This window comes from Spermophilus citellus (genome assembly GCF_964194105.1).
Source record: "Spermophilus citellus genome assembly, chromosome: 14".
NCBI classification, from domain to species: domain Eukaryota; kingdom Metazoa; phylum Chordata; class Mammalia; order Rodentia; family Sciuridae; genus Spermophilus; species Spermophilus citellus.
This window is the reverse complement of record NC_138194.1, coordinates 11,025,918-11,048,100: the sequence shown is the minus strand read 5'-3', so window position 1 is coordinate 11,048,100 and position 22,183 is coordinate 11,025,918.

Below are 22,183 nucleotides of genomic sequence, written 5' to 3'. Positions count from 1 at the left end.
TGGGTGAAAAAGTGTGTGCTGACATTTCAGGAAACTCGTAGTTTTTTGGAAGGTTGGCAACCCCTTTCCATGAAAGTGATTTGTGCTGGTCTCTTTTAGGGCTACATCAATAGGATACAAACCATAGAGATAGAACTTGGAACTACTTTATTGTGTCAAGTTTCAAAGAGCTAGCACAAACCCTGTTTGATTTAGAGTTCCAACTACATGTATCCATATAGGAGAAAACAGAGTGAAACCTAAAAATTAAAACTGTTACTACCGACGAACGGTTTAACCTTGAAGAACGAAATTTGGTGAGCCAAGTGGGATTGGGGTACTGATCATTACCTGAAAGTGTCATCAAGATTGGGTGAAAAAATGTGTGCTGAGATATCAGGAAACTCGTAGTTTTTTGGAAGCTTGGAAACCCCTTTCCATGAAAGTGATTTGCGCCAGTCTCTGTTTAGGGCTACATCAATAGGAAACAAACCATAGAGATAGAACTTGGAACTACTTTACTGTGTCAAGTTTCAAAGAGCTAGCACAAACCATGTTTGATTTAGAGTTCCAACTACATGTATCCATATAGGAGAAAACAGAGTGAAACCTAAAAATTAAATCTGTTACTGCCAAGGAACGGTTTAACCTAGAAGAACGATATTTGGGGAGCCAAGTGGGATTGGGGTTCTGATCATTACCTGAAAGTGTCATCAAGTTTGGATGAAAAAATGTGTGCTGAGATTTCAGGAAACTCGTAGTTTTTGGAAGGTTGGCAACCCCTTTCCATGAAAGTGATTTGTGCCAGTCTCTGCTTAGTGCTACATCAATAGGAAACAAACCATAGAGACAGAACTTGGAACTACTTTATTGTGTCAAGTTTCAAAGAGCTAGCACAAACCGTGTTTGATTTAGAGTTCCAACTACATGTATCCATATAGGAGAAAACAGAGTGAAACTTAAAAATTAAAACTGTTACTGCCAACAAACGGTTTAACCTAGAAGAACCAAATTTGGTGAGCCAACTGGGATTGGGGTACTGATCATTACCTGAAAGTGTCATCAAGGTTGGGTGAAAAAATTGTGCTGACATTTCAGGAAACTCGTAGTTTTTTGGAAGCTTGGCAACCCCTTTCCATGAAAGTAATTTGCGCCGGTCTCTGCTTAGGGCTACATCAATAGGAAAAAAGCCATAGAGATACAACTTGGAACTACTTTATTGTGTCAAGTTTCAAAGAGCTAGCACAAACCCTGTTTGATTTAGAGTTCCAACTACATGTATCCATATAGGAGAAACAGAGTGAAACCTAAAAATTAAATCTGTTACTACCAACGAACGGTTTAACATTGAAGAACGAAATTTCGAGAGCCAAGTGGGATTGGGGTAGTGATCATTACCTAAAAGTGTCATCAAGATTGGGTGAAAAAATGTGTGCTGAGATTTCAGGAAACTCGTAGTTTTTTGGAAGCTTGGAAACCCCTTTCCATGAAAGTGATTTGCGCCACCCTCTGCTTAGGGCTACATCAATAGGAAACAAACCATAGATATAGAACTTGGAACTACTTTATTGTGTCAAGTTTCAAAGAGCTAGCACAAACCGTGTTTGATTTAGAGTTCCAACTACATGTATCCATATAGGAGAAAACAGAGTGAAACCTAAAAATTAAAACTGTTACTGCCAACGAATGGTTTAACCTAGAAGAACGAAATTTGGGGAGCCAAGTGGGATTGGGGTACTGATCATTACCTGAAAGTGTCATCAAGATTGGGTGAAAAAATGTGTGCTGAGATTTCAGGAAACTCGTAGTTTTTTGGAAGCTTGGCAACCCCTTTCCATGAAAGTGATTTGCGCCGGCCTCTGCTTAGGGCTACATCAATAGGAAACAAGCCACAGAGATAGAACTTGGAACTTCTTTATTGTGTCCAGTTTCAAAGAGCTAGCACAAACCCTGTGTGATTTAGAGTTCCAAAAATATGTAACCATATTGGAGAAAACAGAGTGAAACCTAAGAATTAAAACTGTTACTGCGAACGAACGGTTTAACTTAGAAGAACGAAATTTGGTGTGCCAAGTGGGATTGGGGTGCTGATCATTACCTGAAAGTGTCATCCAGATTGGTTAAAAAAATGTGTGCTAAGATTTCAGGAAACTCGTAGTTTTTTGGAAGTTGGCAACCCCTTTCCATGAAAGTGATTTGCATCAGTCTCTGCTTAGGGCTACATCAATAGGAAACAAACCATAGAGATAGAACTTGGAACTACTTTATTGTGTCAAGTTTCAAAGAGCTAGCACAAGCGGTCTTTGATTTAGAGTTCCTACTACATGTATCCATATAGGAGAAAACAGAGTGAAACCTAAAAATTAGAACTGTTACTGCCAACAAACGGTTTAACCTAGAAGAACCAAATTTGGTGAGCCAACTGGGATTGGGGTACTGATCATTACCTGAAAGTGTCATCAAGGTTGGGTGAAAAAATTGTGCTGACATTTCAGGAAACTCTTAGTTTTTTGGAAGCTTGGCAACCCCTTTCCATGAAAGTGATTTGCACCAGTCTCTGCTTAGGGCTACATCAATAGGAAACAAACCATAGAGATAGAACTTGGAACTTCTTTATTGTGTCAAGTTTCAAAGAGCCTGCAAAAACCGTGTTTGATTTAGAGTTCCAACTACATGTATCCATATAAGAGAAAACAGAGTGAAACCTAAAAATTAAAACTGTTACTGCCAAGGAACGGTTTAACCTAGAAGAACGAAATTTGGTGTGCCAAGTGGGATTGGGGTGCTGATCATTACCTGAAAGTGTCATCAAGATTGGGTGAAAAAATATGTGCTGAGATTCCTGGAAACTCGTTGTTTTTTGGAGCTTGGCAACCCCTTTCAATTAACTGGTTTGCGCCAGTCTCTGCTTAGGGCTACATCAATAGGAAACAAACCATAGAGATAGAACTTGGAACTACTTTATTGTGTCAAGTTTCAAAGAGCTAGCACAAACCGTATTTGATTTAGATTTCCAAATACATGTACCCATATAGGAGAAAACAGAGTGAAACCTAAAAATTAAAACTGTTACTGCCAACGAACTGTTTAACCTAGAAGAACGAAATTTGGTGTGCCAAGTGGGATTGGGGAACTGATCATTACCTGCATGTGTCATCAAGATTGGGTGAAAAAATGTGTGCTGAGATTTCAGGAAACTCGTAGTTTTTTGGAAGCTTGCCAACCCCTATCCATGAATTGATTTGCACCAGTCTCTGCTTAAGGCTACATCAATAAGAAACAAACCATAGAGATAGAACTTGGAACTTCTTTATTGTGTCAAGTTTCAAAGAGCTAGCACAAACCGTGTTTGATTTAGAGTTCCAAATACATGTATCCATATAGGAGAAAACAGAGTGAAACCTAAAAATTAAAACTGTTACTTGCCAACGAAGGTTTAAACTAGAAGAACGAAAGTTCGTGAGCCAAGTGGGATTGGGGTACTGATCATTACCTGAAAGTGTCATCAAGATTGGGTGAAAAAATGTGTGCGGAGATTTCAGGAAACTTCTTGTTTTTTTGAAGCTTGGCAACCCCTTTCCATGAAAGTGATTTGTGCCAGTCTCTGCTTAGGGCTACATCAATAGGAAACAAACCATAGTGATATAACTTGGAACTTCTTTATTGTGTCAAGTTTCAAAGAGGTAGCACAAACCGTGTTTGATTTAGAGTTCCAAATACATGTACCCATATAGGAGAAAACAGAGTGAAATCTAAAATTTAAAACGGTTACTGCCAACGAACGGTTTAACCTAGAAGAACGAAATTTTGTGAGCCAAGTGGTATTGGGGAACTGATCATTACCTGAACGTGTCATCAAGATTGGTTGAAAAATTGTGTGCTGAGATTTCAGGAAACACATAGTTTTTTGGAAGCTTGGCAACCCCTTTCCATGAAAGTGATTTGTGCCAGTCTCTGCTTAGGGCTACATCAATAATAAACAAACCATAGAGATAGAACTTGGAACTACTTCATTGTGTCAAGTTTCAAAGAGCTAGCACAAACCGTGTTTGATTTAGAGTTCCAACTACATGTATCCATATAGGAGAAAACAGAGTGAAACGTAAATATTAAAACCGTTACTGCCAACGAACGGTTTAACCTAGAAGAACAAAATTTGGTGAGCCAAGTGGGATTGGGGTACAGATCATTATCTGAAAGTGTCATCAAGATTGGTTGAAAAAATGTGTGCTTAGATTTCAGGAAACTCGTAGTTTTTTTGAAGCTTGGCAACCCCTTTCCATGAAAGAGATTTGTGTCAGTCTCTGCTTAGGGCTACATCAATAGGAAACAAAGCATAGAGACAGATCTTGGAACTACTTTATTGTGTCAAGTTTCAAAGAGCTAGCACAAACCGTGTTCAATTTAGAGTTCCGACTACATGTGTCCATATAGGAGAAAACAGAGTGAAACCGAAAAATTAAAATTGTTACTGCCAACGAACGGTTTAACCTAGAAAAACGGAATTTGGTGAACCAAGTGGGATTGGGGTACTGATCATTACCTTAAAGTATCATCAAGACTGGGTGAAAAAATGTGAGCTCGGATTTCAGGAAACTCGTAGTTTTTTGGAAGCTTGGCAAACCATTTCCATGAAAGTGATTTGAGCCATTCTCTGCTTAGGGCTACATCAATAGGAAACAAACCATCGAGATAGAACTTGGAACTAATTTATTGTGTCAAGTTTCAAAGAGCTAGCATAAACCGTCTTTGATTTAGAGTTCCAACTACATGTATCCATATAGGAGAAAACAGAGTGAAACCTAAAAATTAAAACTGTTACTGACAACGAACGGTTTAACCTAGAAGAACGAAATATGGTGAGCCAAGTGGGATTCGGGTACTGATCATTACCTGAAAGTGTCATCAAGTTTGGGTGAATAAATATGTGCTGAGATTTCAGGAAACTCGTAGTTTTTTGGAAGCTAGGCAACCCCTTTCCATGAAAGTGATTTGCGCCAGTCTCTGCTTAGGGCTACATCAATAGGAAACAAACCATAGATATAGAACATGGAACTACATTATTGTGTCAAGTTCAAAGAGCTAGCATAAACCATCTTTGATTTAGAGTTCCAACTACATGTATCCATATAGGAGAAAACAGAATGAAACCTAAAAATTAAAACTGTTACTGACAACGAACTGTTTAACCTAGAAGAACGAAATTTGGTGAGACAAGTGGGATTGGCGTACTGATCATTACCTGAAAGTGTCATCCACATTGGGTGAAAAAAAGGTGCTGAGATTTCAGGAAACTTTTAGTTTTTTAGAAGCCTGGCAACCCCTTTCCATGAAAGTGATTTGCGCCAGTCTCTGCTTAGGGCTACATCAATAGGAAACAAACCATAGAGATAGAACTTAGAACTACTTTATTGTGTCAAGTTTCAAAGAGCTAGCACAAAACGTGTTTGATTTAGAGTTCCAACTACATGTATCCATATTGCCGAAAACAGAGTGAAACCTAAAAATTAAAACTGTTACTGCCAACGAACGGTTTAACCTAGAAGAACGAAATTTGTTGAGCCAAGTGGGATTGGGGTACTGATCATTACCTGAAAATGTCATCAAGATTGGGTGAAAAAATGTGAGCTGGGATTTCAGGAAACTCGTAGTTTTTTGGAAGCTTGGCAACCCTTTTCCATGAAAGTGATTTGAGCCAATCTCTACTTAGGGCTACATGAATAGGAAACAAACCATAGTGATAGAACTTGGAACTACTTTATTGTGTCAAGTTTCAAAGAGCTAGCATAAACCGTCTTTGATTTAGAGTTCCAACTACATGTATCCATATAGGAGAAAACAGAGTGAAACCTAAAAATTAAAACTGTTACTGCCAACGAACGGTTTAACCTAGAGGAATGAAATTTGGTGAGCCAAGTCGGATTGGGGTACTGATCCTTACTGAAAGTGCATTCAAGATTGGGTGAAAAAATGTGTGCTGAAATTTCAGGAAACTCGTAGTTTTTTGGAAGCTTGGCAACCCCTTTCCATGAAAGTGATTTGCGCCAGTCTCTGCTTAGGGTTACATCAATAGGAAACAAACCATAGAGATAGAACTTGGAACTACTTTATTGTGTCAAGTTTCAAAGAGCTAGCACAAACCGTGTTTGATTTAGAGATCCAACTACATGTATCCATATAGGAGAAAACAGAGTGAAACCTAAAAATTAAAACTGTTACTGTCAATGAACGGTTTAACCTAGACGAATGAAATTTGGTGAACCAAGTGGGATTGGGGTACTGATCACTACCTGAAAGTGTCATCAAGATTGGGTGAAAAAATGTGTGCTGAGATTTCAGGAAACTCGTAGTGTTTTAGAAGCTTGGCAACCCATTTCCAAGAAAGTGATTTTCGCCAGTCTCTGCTTAGGGCTACATCAATAGGAAACAAACCATAGAGACAAAATTTGGAACTACTATATTGTGTCAAGTTTCAAAGAGCTAGCACAAACCGTGTTTGATTTAGAGTTCCAACAACATGTATCCATATAGGAGAAAACAGAGTGAAACCTAAAAATTAAAACTGTTACTGCCAACGGACGGTTTAACGTAGAAGAACGAAATTTGGTGTCCTAAGTGGAATTAGGGTACTGATCATTACCTGAAAGTTTCATCAAGATTGGTTTGAAAAATGTGTGCTAAGATTTCAGTAAACTCGTAGTTTTTTGGAAGCTTGGAAACCCCTTCCATGAAAGTGATTTGCGCCAGTCTCTGCTTAAGGCTACATCAATAGGAAACAAACCATAGATATAGAACTTGGAACTACTTTATTGTGTCAAGTTTCAAAGAGCTAGAACAAACCGTGTTTGATTTAGAGTTCCAAATACATGTATCCATATAGGATAAAACAGAGTGAAACCTAAAAATTAAACTCTTACTACCAACGAACGATTTAACCTAGAAGAACGAAATTTGGTGATCCAAGTGGGATTGGGGTACTGATCATTACCTGAAAGTGTCATCAAGATTGGGTGAAAAAATGTGTGCTGAGATTTCAGGAAACTCGTAGTTTTTTGGAAGCTTGGCAACCCCTATCCATGAAAGTGATTTGCGCCAGTCTCTGCTTAGGGCTACATCAATAGCAAACAAAACATAGAGATAGAACTTGGAACTATTTTATTTTGTCAAGTTTCATGGAGCTAGCACAAACCGTGTTTGATTTAGAGTTCCAACAACATGTATCCATATAGGAGAAAACAGAGTGAAACCTAAATATTAAAACTGTTACTGCCAACGAACGGTTTAACCTAGAAGAACGAAATTTGGTGAGCCAAGTGGGATTGGGGTACTGATCATTACCTGAACGTGTCATCAAGATTGGGTGAAAAAATGTGTGCTGAGATTTCAGGAAACTCGTAGTTTTTGGAAGCTTGGCAACCCCTTTCCATGAAAGTGATTTGCCACAGTCTCTGCCTAGGGCTACATCAATAGGAACAAACCATAGAAAGAGAACATGGAACTACTTTATTCTGTCAAGTTTCAAAGAGCTAGCATAAACCGTGTTTGATTTAGAGATCCAAATACATGTATCCATATAGTAGAAAACAGAGAGAAACCTAAAAATTAAAACTGTTACTGTCAATGAACGGTTTAACGTAGATGAATGAAATTTGGTGAACCAAGTGGGATTGGGGTACTGATCATTACCTGAAAGTGTCATCAAGATTGGGTGAAAAAATGTGTGCTGAGAATTCAGGAAACTCGTAGTGTTTTAGAAGCTTGGCAACCAATTTCTAAAAAAGTGATTTGTGCCAGTCTCTGCTTAGGGCTACATCAATAGGAAACAAACCATAGAGACAGAACTTTTAACTACTTTATTCTGTCAATTTTCAAAGAGCTAACACAAACCGTGTTTGATTTAGAGTTCCAACTACATGAATCCACATAGGAGAAAACAGAGTGAAACCTAAAATATAACTGTTACTACCAACGAACGATTTAATCTAGAAGAACGAAATTTGGTGAGCCAAGTGGGATTGGGGTACTGATCATTACTTGAAAGTGTCATCAAGATTGGGATGAAAAATGTTTGATGAGATTTCAGGAAACTCGTAGTTTTTTGGAAGCTTGGCATCCCCTTTACATGAAAGTGATTTGCACCAGTCTCTGCTTAGGGCAACATCAATAGGAAGCAAACCATAGAGATATAACTTGGAACTACTTCATTGTGTCAAGTTTCAAAGAGCTAGCACAAACCCTGTTTGATTTAGAGTTCCAACTACATATATCCATATAGGAGAAAACAGAGTGAAACCTAAATATTAAAACCGTTACTGCCAATGAACGGTTTAACTTAGAAGAACGAAATTTGGTGAGCCAAGTGGGATTGGGGTACTGATCATTACTTGAAAGTGTCATCAAGATTGGGTGAAAAAATGTGTGCTGAGATTTCAGGAAACTCGTAGTTTTTTGGAAGCTTGGCAACCCCTTTCCATGAAAATGATTTGCGCCAGTCTCTGCCTAGGGCTACATCAATAGGAAACAAACCATAGAGACAGAACTTTTAACTACTTTATTCTGTCAATTTTCAAAGAGCTAACACAAACCGTGTTTGATTTAGAGTTCCAACTACATGTATCCATATAGGAGAAAACAGAGTGAAACCTAAAAATTAAACAGTTACTACCAACGAAGGATTTTACCTAGAAGAACGAAATTTGGTGAGCCAAGTGGGATTGGGGTACTGATCATTACCTGAAAGTGTCATCAAGATTGGGTGAAAAAATGTGTGCTGAGATTTCAGGAAACTCGTCGTTTTTTGGAAGCTTGGCAACCCCTTTCCATGAAAATGATTTGCGCCAGTCTCTGCCTAGGGCTACATCAATAGGAAACAAACCATAGAGACAGAACTTTTAACTACTTTATTCTGTCAATTTTCAAAGAGCTAACACAAACCGTGTTTGATTTAGAGTTCCAACTACATGTATCCATATAGAAGAAAACAGAGTGAAACCTAAAAATTAAAACTGTTACTGCCAACGAACGGTTTAACCTAGAAGAACGAAATTTGGTGAGCCAAGTGGCAGTGGGGTACTGATCATTACCTGAAAGTGTCATCAAGATTGGGTGAAAAAATGTGTGCTGAGATTTCAGGAAACTCGTAGTTTTTTGGAAGCTTGGCACCCCTTTCCATGAAAGTGATTTGCGCCAGTCTCTGCTTAGGGCTACATCAATAGGAAACAAACCATAGAGATAGAACTTGGAACTACTTTATTGTGTCAAGTTTGAAAGAGCTAGCACAAACCATGTTTGATTTAGAGTTCCAACTACATGTATCCATATAGGAGAAAACAGAGTGAAACCTAAAAATTAAAACTGTTACTACCAACGAACGGTTTAACCTAGAAGAAGGAAATTTGGTGAGCCAAGTGGGATTGGGGTACTCATCATTACCTGAAAGTGTCATCAAGATTGGGTGAAAAAATGTGTGCTGAGATTTCAGGAAACTCGTAGTTTTTTGGAAGCTTGGCAACTCCTTTCCATGAATGTGATTTGCGCCAGTCTCTGCTTAGGGCTACATCAATAGGAGACAAACCATAGAGATAGGACTTGGAACTACTTTATTGTGTCAAATTTCAAAGAGCTAGCACAAACCTTGTTTGATTTAGAGTTCCAACTACACGTATCCATATAGGAGAAAACAGAGTGAAACCTGAAAATTAAAACTGTTACTGCTAACAAACGGTTTAACCTAGAAGAACGAAATTTGGTGAGCCAAGTGGGATTGGGGTACTGATCATTACTTGAAAGTGTCATCAAGATTGGGTGAAAAAATGTGTGCTGAGATTTCAGGAAACTCGTAGTTTTTTGGAAGCTTGGCAACCCCTTTCAATGAAAGTGATTTGCGCCAGTCTCTGCTTAGGGCTACATAAATAGGAAACAAACCATAGAGATAGAACTTGGAACTACTTTATTGTGTCAAGTTTCATAGAGCTAGCACAAACCATGTTTGATTTAGAGTTCCAACTACATGTATCCATATAGGAGAAAATAGAGTGAAAAATAAATATTAAAACTGTTACTGCCAATGAACGGTTTAACATAGAAGAACGAAATTTGGTAAGCCAAGTGGGATTGGGGTACTGATCATTTCCTGAAAGTGTCATCAAGATTGGGTGAAAAAATGTGTGATGAGATTGCAGGAAACTCCTACTTTTTTGGAAGCTTGGCAACCCCTTTCCCTGAAAGTGATTTGCGCCAGTCTCTGCTTAGGGCTACATCAATAGGAAACAAACCATACAGATAGAACTTGGAACGAATTTATTGTGTCAAGTTTCAAAAAGCTAGCACAAACCGTGTTTGATTTAGCGTTCCAACTACATGTATCCATATAGGAGAAAACAGAGTGAAAAATAAATATTAAAACTGTTACTGCCAACGAACGGTTTAACCTAGAAGAACGAAATTTGCTGAGGGAAGTGGGATTGGCGTACTGATCATTACCTGAAAGTGTCATCAAGATTGGGTGAAAAAATGTGTGCTGAGATTTCAGGAAACTCGTAGTTTTTTTGGAAGCTTGGCAACCCCTTTCCATGAAAGAGATTTGCGCCAGTCTCTGCTTAGGGCTACATCAATAGGAAACAAACCATAGAGATAGAACTTGGAACTACTTTATTGTGTCAAGTTTCAAAGAGCTAGCCCAAACCGTGTTTGATTTAGAGTTCCAAATACATGTATCCATATAGGAGAAAAAAAGTGAAACCTAAAATCTAAAACCGTTACTGCAACGAACGGTTTAACCTAGAAGAACGAAATTTGGAGAGCCAAGTGGGATTGGGGTACTGATCATTACCTGAAAGTGTCATCAAGATTGGGTGAAAAAATGTGTGCTGAGATTTCAGGAAACTCATAGTTTTTTGGAAGTTTGGCAAACCCTTTCCATGAAAGTGATTTGCGCCAGTCTCTGCTTAGGGCTACATAAATAGCAAACAAAACATAGAGATAGAACTTTGAACTATTTTATTGTGTCAAGTTTCAAGGAGCTAGCACAAACCGTGTTTGATTTACAGTTCCAACTACATGTATCCATATTGGAGAAAACAGAGTGAAACCTAAAAATCGAAACTGTTACTGCCAACGAACGGTTTAACGTAGAAGAACGAAATTTGGTGAGCCAAGTGGGATTGGAGTACTGATCAATACCTGAATGTGTCATCAATATTGGGTTGAAAAATGTGTGCTGAGATTTCAGGAAACTCGTAGTTTTTTGGAAGCTTGGCAACCCCTTTCCATGAAAGTGATTTGCGCCAGTCTCTGCTTAGGGCTACATCAATAGGAAACAAACCATAGAGACAGAAATTGGACCTACTTTATTGTGTCAAGTTTCAAATAGCTAGCCCAAACCGTGTTTGATTTAGAGTTCCAACTACATGTATCCATATAGGAGAAAAGAGAGTGAAACCTAAAAATTAAAACTGTTACTGCCAACGAACGGTTTAACCTAGAAGAACGATATTTTTTGAGCCAAGTGTGATTGGGGTACTGATCATTACTTGAAAGTGTCATCAAGATTGGGATGAAAAATGTTTGATGAGATTTCAGGAAACTCGTAGTTTTTTGGAAGCTTGGCAACCCCTTTCCATGAAAGTGATTTGCGCCAGTCTTTGCTTAGGGCTACGTCAATAGGAAACACACCATAAAGATATAACTTGGAACTACTTTATTGTGTCAAGTATCAAAGAGCTAGCACAAACCGTGTTTGATTTAGATTTCCAACTACATGAATCCACATAGGAGAAAACAGAGTGAAACCTAAAATATAACTGTTACTACCAACGAACGATTTAATCTAGAAGAACGAAATTTGGTGAGCCAAGTGGGATTGGGGTACTGATCATTACTTGAAAGTGTCATCAAGATTGGGATGAAAAATGTTTGATGAGATTTCAGGAAACTCGTAGTTTTTTGGAAGCTTGGCATCCCCTTTACATGAAAGTGATTTGCACCAGTCTCTGCTTAGGGCAACATCAATAGGAAGCAAACCATAGAGATATAACTTGGAACTACTTCATTGTGTCAAGTTTCAAAGAGCTAGCACAAACCCTGTTTGATTTAGAGTTCCAACTACATATATCCATATAGGAGAAAACAGAGTGAAACCTAAATATTAAAACCGTTACTGCCAATGAACGGTTTAACTTAGAAGAACGAAATTTGGTGAGCCAAGTGGGATTGGGGTACTGATCATTACTTGAAAGTGTCATCAAGATTGGGTGAAAAAATGTGTGCTGAGATTTCAGGAAACTCGTAGTTTTTTGGAAGCTTGGCAACCCCTTTCCATGAAAATGATTTGCGCCAGTCTCTGCCTAGGGCTACATCAATAGGAAACAAACCATAGAGACAGAACTTTTAACTACTTTATTCTGTCAATTTTCAAAGAGCTAACACAAACCGTGTTTGATTTAGAGTTCCAACTACATGTATCCATATAGGAGAAAACAGAGTGAAACCTAAAAATTAAACAGTTACTACCAACGAAGGATTTTACCTAGAAGAACGAAATTTGGTGAGCCAAGTGGGATTGGGGTACTGATCATTACCTGAAAGTGTCATCAAGATTGGGTGAAAAAATGTGTGCTGAGATTTCAGGAAACTCGTCGTTTTTTGGAAGCTTGGCAACCCCTTTCCATGAAAATGATTTGCGCCAGTCTCTGCCTAGGGCTACATCAATAGGAAACAAACCATAGAGACAGAACTTTTAACTTCTTTATTCTGTCAATTTTCAAAGAGCTAACACAAACCGTGTTTGATTTAGAGTTCCAACTACATGTATCCATATAGGAGAAAACAGAGTGAAACCTAAAATTTAAAACTGTTACTGCCAACGAACGGTTTAACCTAGAAGAACGAAATTTCGTGAGCCCATTGAGATTGGGGTACTGATCATTACCTGAAAGAGTCATCAAGATTGGGTGATAAAATGTGTGATGTGATTTCAGGAAACTCCTACTTTTTTGGAAGCTTGGCAACCCCTTTCCATGAAAGTGATTTGCGCCAGTCTCTGCTTAGGGCTACATCAATAGGAAAGAAAACATAGAGATAGAACTTGGAACTATTTTATTGTATCAAGTTTCAAGGAGCTAGCACAAACCGTGTTTGATTTAGAGTTCCAACTACATGTATCCATATAGGAGAAAACCGAGTTAAACCTAAAAATTAAACTGTTACTACCAACGAACGATTTTACCTGGAAGAACGAAATTTGGTGAGCCAAGTGGGATTGCAGTACTGATAATTACCTGAAAGTCTCATCAAGATTGGGTGAAAAAATTTGTGCTCAGATTTCAGGAAACTCGTCGTTTTTTGGAAGCTTGGCAAACCCTTTCGATGAAAGTGATTTGCACCAGTCTCTGCTTAGGGCTACATAAATAGGAAACAAACCATAGAGATAGAACTTGGAACTACTTCATTTTGTCAAGTTTCAAAGAGGTAGCACAAGCCGTGTTTTATTTAGAGTTCCAACTACATGTATCCATATAGGAGAAAACAGAGTGAAACCTAAAAATTAAAACTGTTACTGCCAACGAACGGTTTAACCTAGAAGAACGAAATTTGGTGAGCCAAGTGGGATTGGGGTACTGATCATTACCTGAAAGTGTCATCAAGATTGGGTGAAAAAATTTGTGCTCAGATTTCAGGAAACTCGTCGTTTTTTGGAAGCTTGGCAACCCCTTTCGATGAAAGTGATTTGCGCCAGTCTCTGCTTAGGGCTACATAAATAGGAAACAACCCATAGAGATAGAACTTGGAACTACTTTATTGTGTCAAGTTTCATAGAGCTAGCACAAACCATGTTTGATTTAGAGTTCCAACTACATGTATCCATATAGGAGAAAATAGAGTGAAAAATAAATATTAAAACTGTTACTGCCAATGAACGGTTTAACATAGAAGAACGAAATTTGGTAAGCCAAGTGGGATTGGGGTACTGATCATTTCCTGAAAGTGTCATCAAGATTGGGTGAAAAAATGTGTGATGAGATTGCAGGAAACTCCTACTTTTTTGGAAGCTTGGCAACCCCTTTCCCTGAAAGTGATTTGCGCCAGTCTCTGCTTAGGGCTACATCAATAGGAAACAAACCATACAGATAGAACTTGGAACGAATTTATTGTGTCAAGTTTCAAAAAGCTAGCACAAACCGTGTTTGATTTAGCGTTCCAACTACATGTATCCATATAGGAGAAAACAGAGTGAAAAATAAATATTAAAACTGTTACTGCCAACGAACGGTTTAACCTAGAAGAACGAAATTTGCTGAGGGAAGTGGGATTGGCGTACTGATCATTACCTGAAAGTGTCATCAAGATTGGGTGAAAAAATGTGTGCTGAGATTTCAGGAAACTCGTAGTTTTTTTGGAAGCTTGGCAACCCCTTTCCATGAAAGAGATTTGTGCCAGTCTCTGCTTAGGGCTACATCAATAGGAAACAAACCATAGAGATAGAACTTGGAACTACTTTATTGTGTCAAGTTTCAAAGAGCTAGCCCAAACCGTGTTTGATTTAGAGTTCCAAATACATGTATCCATATAGGAGAAAAAAAGTGAAACCTAAAATCTAAAACCGTTACTGCAACGAACGGTTTAACCTAGAAGAACGAAATTTGGAGAGCCAAGTGGGATTGGGGTACTGATCATTACCTGAAAGTGTCATCAAGATTGGGTGAAAAAATGTGTGCTGAGATTTCAGGAAACTCATAGTTTTTTGGAAGTTTGGCAAACCCTTTCCATGAAAGTGATTTGCGCCAGTCTCTGCTTAGGGCTACATAAATAGCAAACAAAACATAGAGATAGAACTTTGAACTATTTTATTGTGTCAAGTTTCAAGGAGCTAGCACAAACCGTGTTTGATTTACAGTTCCAACTACATGTATCCATATTGGAGAAAACAGAGTGAAACCTAAAAATCGAAACTGTTACTGCCAACGAACGGTTTAACGTAGAAGAACGAAATTTGGTGAGCCAAGTGGGATTGGAGTACTGATCAATACCTGAATGTGTCATCAATATTGGGTTGAAAAATGTGTGCTGAGATTTCAGGAAACTCGTAGTTTTTTGGAAGCTTGGCAACCCCTTTCCATGAAAGTGATTTGCGCCAGTCTCTGCTTAGGGCTACATCAATAGGAAACAAACCATAGAGACAGAAATTGGACCTACTTTATTGTGTCAAGTTTCAAATAGCTAGCCCAAACCGTGTTTGATTTAGAGTTCCAACTACATGTATCCATATAGGAGAAAAGAGAGTGAAACCTAAAAATTAAAACTGTTACTGCCAACGAACGGTTTAACCTAGAAGAACGATATTTTTTGAGCCAAGTGTGATTGGGGTACTGATCATTACTTGAAAGTGTCATCAAGATTGGGATGAAAAATGTTTGATGAGATTTCAGGAAACTCGTAGTTTTTTGGAAGCTTGGCAACCCCTTTCCATGAAAGTGATTTGCGCCAGTCTTTGCTTAGGGCTACGTCAATAGGAAACACACCATAAAGATATAACTTGGAACTACTTTATTGTGTCAAGTATCAAAGAGCTAGCACAAACCGTGTTTGATTTAGAGTTCCAACTACATGTATCCATATAGGAGAAAACAGAGTGAAACCTGAAAATTAAACTGTTAATACCAACGAACGATTTAACCTAGAAGAACGAAATTTGGTGATCCAAGTGGGATTGGGCTACTGATCATTACCTGAAAGTGTCATCCAGATTGGGTGAAAAAATGTGTGCTGAGATTTCAGGAAACCAGTAGTTCTTTGGAAGTTTGGCAACCCCTTTCCATGTAAGTGATTTGCGCCGGTCTCTGCTTAGGGCTACATCAATAAGAAACAAAACATAGAGATAGAACTTGGAACTATTTTATTCTGTCAAGTTTCAAGGAGCTAGCACAAACCGTGTTTGATTTAGAGTTCCAAATACATGAATCCATATAGGAGAAAATAGAGTGAAAAATAAATATTAAAACTGTTACTGCCAACGAACGGTTTAATATAGAAGAACGAAATTTGTTGAGCCAAGTGGGATTGGGGTAATGATCATTACCTGAAAGTGTCATCAAGATTGGGTGAAAAATTCTGTGCTGATTTTAGGAAACTCGTCGTTTTTTGGAAGCTTGGCAACCCCTTTCAATGGAAGTGATTTGCGCCAGTCTCTGCTTAGGGCTACATTAAAAGGAAACAAACCATAGAGATAGAACTTGGAACTACTTCATTGTGTCAAGTTTCAAAAAGCTACCACAAACCATCTTTGATTTAGAGTTCCAACTACATGTATCCATATAGGAGAAAACAGAGTGAAACCTAAAAATTAAAAATGTTACTGCCCACGAACGGTTTAACCTAGAAGAATGAAATTTGGTGAGCCAAGTGGGATTGGGGTACTGATAATTACCTGAACGTGTCATCAAGATTGGGTGAAAAAATGTGTGCTGAGATTTCAGGAAACTCGTAGTATATTGGAAGCTTGGCAACCCCTTTCCATGAAAGTGATTTGCTCCAGTCTCTGCTTAGGGCTACATCAATAGGAAACAAACCATAGAGATAGAACTTGGACCTACTTTATTGTGTTAAGTTTCAAAGAGCTAGCACAAACCGTGTTTGATTTAGAGTTCCAACTACATGTATCCATATAGGAGAAAATAGAGTGAAACCTAAAAATTAAACTGTTACTACCAACGAACGGTTTAACCTAGAAGAAGGAAATTTGGTGAGCCAAGTGGGATTGGGGTACAGATCATTACCTGAAAGTGTCATCCAGATTGGGTGAAAAAAAATGTGCTGAGATTTCAGGAAACTCGTAGTTTTTTGGAAGTTTGGCAACCCCTTTCCATGAAAGTGATTTGCGCCAGTCACTGCTTAGGGCTACATCAATAGGAAACAACCCATAGAGATAGAACTTGGAACTATTTTATTGTGTCAAGTTTCAAGGAGCTAGCACAAACCGTGTTTGATTTAGAGTTCCAACTACATGTATCCATATAGGAGAAAACAGAGTGAAAAATAAATATTTAAACCGTTACTGCCAACGAACGATTTAACCTAGAAGAACGAAATTTGGTGAGCCCAGTGGGATTGGGGTACTGATCATTACCTTAAAGTGTCATCAAGATTGGGTGAAAAAATGTGTGCTGAGATTTCAGGAAACTCGTAGTATTCTGGAAGCTTGGCAACCCCTTTTCATGAAAGTGATTTGCGCCACCCTCTGCTTAGGGCTACATCAATAGGAAAGAAACCATAGAGATAGACCTTGGAACTACTTTATTGTATCAAGTTTCAAAAAGCTAGCACAAACCGTGTTTGATTTAGAGTTCCAACTACATGTATCCCTATAGGAGAAAACAGAGTGAAACCTAAAAATTAAAACTGTTACTGCCAACGAACGGTTTAACCTAGAAGAACGAAATTTGGTGAGCCAAGTGGGACTGGGGTACTGATCATTATCTGAAAGTGTCATCAAGTTTGGGTGAAAAAATGTGTGCTGAGATTTCAGGAATCTCGTAGTTATTTGGAAGCTTGGCAACCCCTTTCCATGAAAGTGATTTGTGCCATTCTATGCTTAGGGCTACATTAATAGGAAACAAACCATAGAGATAGAACGTTGAAGTACTTTATTGTGTCAAGTTTCAAAGAGCTAGCACAAACCGTGTTTGATTTACAGTTCCAAATACATGTATCCCTATAGGAGAAAACCGAGTGAAACCTAAAAATTAAAAGTGTTACTGCCAACGAACGGTTTAACCTAGAAGAACGAAATTGGGTGAGCCAAGTAGGATTGGAGTACTGTTCATTACCTGAAAGTCTCATCAAGATTGGGTGAAAATATTTCCTGAGATTTCAGGAAACTCGTCGTTTTTTGGAAGCTTGGCAACCCCTTACAATTAAAGTGATTTGAGCCAGTCTCTGGTTAGGGCTACAACAATAGGAAACAAACCATAAAGAAAGAACTTGGAACTATTTTATTCTGTCAAGTTTCAAAGAGCTAGCACAAACCGTGTTTGATTTGAGTTCCAACCACATGTATCCATATGGGAGAAAACAGAGTGAAACCTAAATATTAAACTGTTACTACCAACGAACGATTTTACCTAGAAGAACAAAATTTGGTGAGCCAAGTGGGATTGGGGTACTGATCAATTCCTGAAACTGTCATCAAGATTGGGTGAAAAAATGTGTGCTGAGATTTCAGGAAACTCGTCGTTTTTTGGAAGTTTGGTACCCCTTTCCATGAAAGTGATTTGCGACAGTCTCTGCTTAGGGCTACATCAATATGAAACAAACCATAGAGATAGAACTAGGAACTATTTTATTGTGTCAAGTTTCAAGGAGCTAGCACAACTCGTGTTTGATATAGAGTTCCAACTACATGTATCCATATAGGAGAAAACTGAGTGAAACCTAAATATTAAAACCGTTACTGCCAACGAACGGTTTAACCTAGAAGAAGGAAATTTGGTGATCCAAGTAGGAATGGGGTACTGATCATTACCTGAAAGTGTCATCAAGATTGGGTGAAAAAAATGTGTGCTGATTTCACGAAACTCGTCGTTTTTTGGAAGCTTGGCAACCCCTTACCATGAAAGTGATTTGCACCAGTCTCTGCTTAGGGCTACATCAATAGAAAACAAACCATAGAGATAGAACTTGGAATTACTTTATTGTGTCAAGTTTCAAAGAGCTAGCACAAACCGTGTTTTATTTAGAGTTCCAACTACATGTATCCATATAGGAGAAAACAGAGTGAAACCTAAAAATTAAAATTGTTACTGCCAAAGAACCGTTTAACCTAGAAGAATGAAATTTGGTGAGCCAAGTGGGATTGGGGTACTGATCATTACCTGAAAGTGTCATAAAGATTAAGTTGAAAAATGTTTGCTCAGATTTCAGGAAACTACTACTGTTTTGGAAGCTTGGCAACCCCTTTCCATGAAAGTATTTGCGCCAGTCTTTGCTTAGGGCTACATCAATAGGAAACAAAACATGGAGATAGAACTTGGCACTACTTTATTGTGTCAAGTTTCAAAGAGCTAGCACAAACCGATTTGATTTAGAGTTCCAACTACATGTATCCATACAGGAGAAAACAGAGTGAAACCTAAAATCTAAAACCGTTACTGCCAAAGAACGGTTTAACCTAGAAGATCGAAATTTGGTGAGCCAAGTGGGATTGGGGTACTGATCATTACCTGAAGGTGTCATCAAGATTGGTTGAAAAAATGTGTGCTGAGATTTCAGGAAACTCGTAGTTTTTTGGAAGCTTGGCAACACCTTTACATGAAAGTGATTTGCGCCAGTCTCTGCTTAGGGCTACATCAATAGGAAGCAAAACATAGAGATAGAACTTGGAATTACTTTATTGTGTCAAGTTTCAAAGAGCTAGCACAAACCGTGTTTGATTTAGAGTTCCAACTACATGTATCCATATAGGAGAAAACAGAGTGAAACCTAAAAATTAAACTGTTACTACCAACGAACGATTTTACCTAGAAGAACGAAATTTGGTGAGCCAAGTGGGATTGGGGTACTGATCATTACCTGAAAGTGTCATCAAGATTGGGTGAAAAAATGAGTGCTGATTGCAGGAAACTCGTCATTTTTTGGAAGCTTGGCAACCCCTTTCAATTTAAGTGATTTGCGCCAGTACCTCCTTAGGGCTACATCAATAGGAAAAAAACCATAGAGATAGAACTTGGAACTACTTCATTGTGTCAAGTTTCAAAGAGCTAGCACAAACCATGTTTGATTTAGAGTTCCAACTACATGTATCCATATAGGAGAAAACAGAGTGAAACCTAAAAATTAAAACTGTTACTGCCAACGAACTGTTTAACCTAGAAGAACAAAATTTGGTGAGCCAAGTGGGATTGGGATACTGATCATTACCTGATGGTGTCATCAAGATTGGGTGAAAAAATGTGTGCTGAGATTTCAGGAAACGCGTAGTATATTGGAAGCTTGGCAACCCCTTTCCATGAAAGTGATTTGCGCCAGTCTCTGCTTAGGGCTACATCAATAGGAAACAAACCATAGAGATAGAACTTGGAACTACTTCATTTTGTCAAGTTTCAAAGAGCTAGAACAAACCGTGTTTGATTTAGCGTTCCAATTACATGTATCCATATAGGAGAAAACAGAGTGAAACGTAAAAATTAAACTGTTACTGCCAACAAACGATTTAACCTAGAAGAACGAAATTTGGTGAGCCCAGTGGGATTGGGGTATTGATCATTACCTGAAAGTGTCATCAAGATTGGGTGATAAAATTTGTGCTGATACTTCAGGGAACTCGTCGTTTTTTGGAAGCTTGGCAACCCTTTCCAAAAAAGTGATTTGCGCCAGTCTATGCTTAGGGCTACATCAATAGAAAACAAAACATAGAGATAGAACTTGGAACTACTTTATTGTGTCAAGTTTCAAAGAGCTAGCACAAACCGTGTTTGATTTAGAGTTCCAACTACATGTATCCATGTAGGAGAAAACAGAGTGAAACCTAAAAATTTAAATCATTACTGCCAACGAACGGTTTAACCTAGAAGAACGAAATTTGGTGAGCCAAGTGGGATTGGAGTACTGATCATTACCTGAAAGTGTCATCCAGATTGGGTGAAAAAATGTGTGCTGAGATTTCAGGAAACTCGTAGTTTTTTGGAAGTTTGGCAACCCCTTTCCATGAAAGTGATTTGCGCCGGTCTCTGCTTAGGGCTACATCAATAAGAAACAAAATATAGAGATAGAACTTGGAACTATTTTATTGTGTCAAGTTTCAAGAAGCTAGCACAAACCGTGTTTGATTTAGAGTTCCAACTACATGTATCCATATAGGAGAAAACAGAGTGAAACCTAAAAATTAAAACTGTTACTGCCAACAAAAGGTTTAACCTAGAAGAATGAAATTTGGTGAGCCAAGTGGGATTGTGGTACTGATCGTTACCTGAAAGTGTCATCAAAATTGGGTGAAAAAATGTGTGCTGAGATTTCAGGAAACTCGTAGTATTTTGGAAGCTTAGCAACCCCTTTCCATGAAGGTGATTTGGGCCAGTCTCTGCTTAGGGCTACAAAAATAGAAAACAAACCATAGAGATAGAACTTGGAACTACTTTATTGTATCAAGTTTCATAGAGCTAGCACAAACCGTGTTTGATTTAGAGTTCCAACTACATGTATCACTATATTAGAAATCAGAGTGAAACCTAAAAATTAAAACTGTTACTGCCAACGAACGGTTTAACCTAGAAGAACGAAATTTGGTGAGCCAAGTGGCATTAGGGTACTGATCATTACCTGAAAGAGTCATCAAGATTGGGTGAAAAAATGTGTGCTGAGATTTCAGGAAACTCGTACTTTTTTGGAAGCTTGGCAACCCCTTTCCATTAAAGTGATTTGCGCCAGTCTCTGCTTAGGGCTACATTAATAGGAAACAAACCATAGAGATAGAACTTGGAACTACTTTATTGTGTCAAGTTTCAAAGAGCTAGCACAAACCGTGTTTGATTTAGAGTTCAAAGTACATGTATCCATATAGGAGAAAACAGAGTGAAACCTAAAAATTAAAACTGTTACTGCCAACGAACGGTTTAACCTAGAAGAACGAAATTAGTTGAGCCAAGTTGGATTGGGAACTGATCATTACCTGAAAGTGTCATCAAGATTGGGTGAAAAAATGTGTGCTGAGATTTCAGGAAACTTGTAGTTTTTTGGAAGCTTTCCAATCACTTTCCATGAAAGTGATTTGCGCCATTCTCTGCTTAGGGCTACATCAATAGGAAAAAAAACCATAGAGATACAACTTGGAACTACTTTATTTTGTCAAGTTTCAAAGAGCTAGCACAAACCGTCTTTGATTTAGAGTTCCAACTACATGCATCCATATAGGAGAAAACAGAGTGAAACCTAAAAATTTAAACTGTTACTGCCAACGAACGGTTTAACCTAGAAGAACGAAATTTGGTGAGCCCAGTGGGATTGGGGTACTGATCATTACCTGAAAGTGTCATCAAGATTGGGTGAAAAAATGTGTGCTTAGATTTCAGGAAACTCGTAGTTTTTTTGAAGCTTGGCAACCCCTTTCCATGAAAGTGATTTGTGCCAGTCTCTGCTTAGGGCTACATAAATAGGAAACAAACCATAGAGATAGAATTTGGAACTACTTTACTGTGTCAAGTTTCAAAGAGCTAGC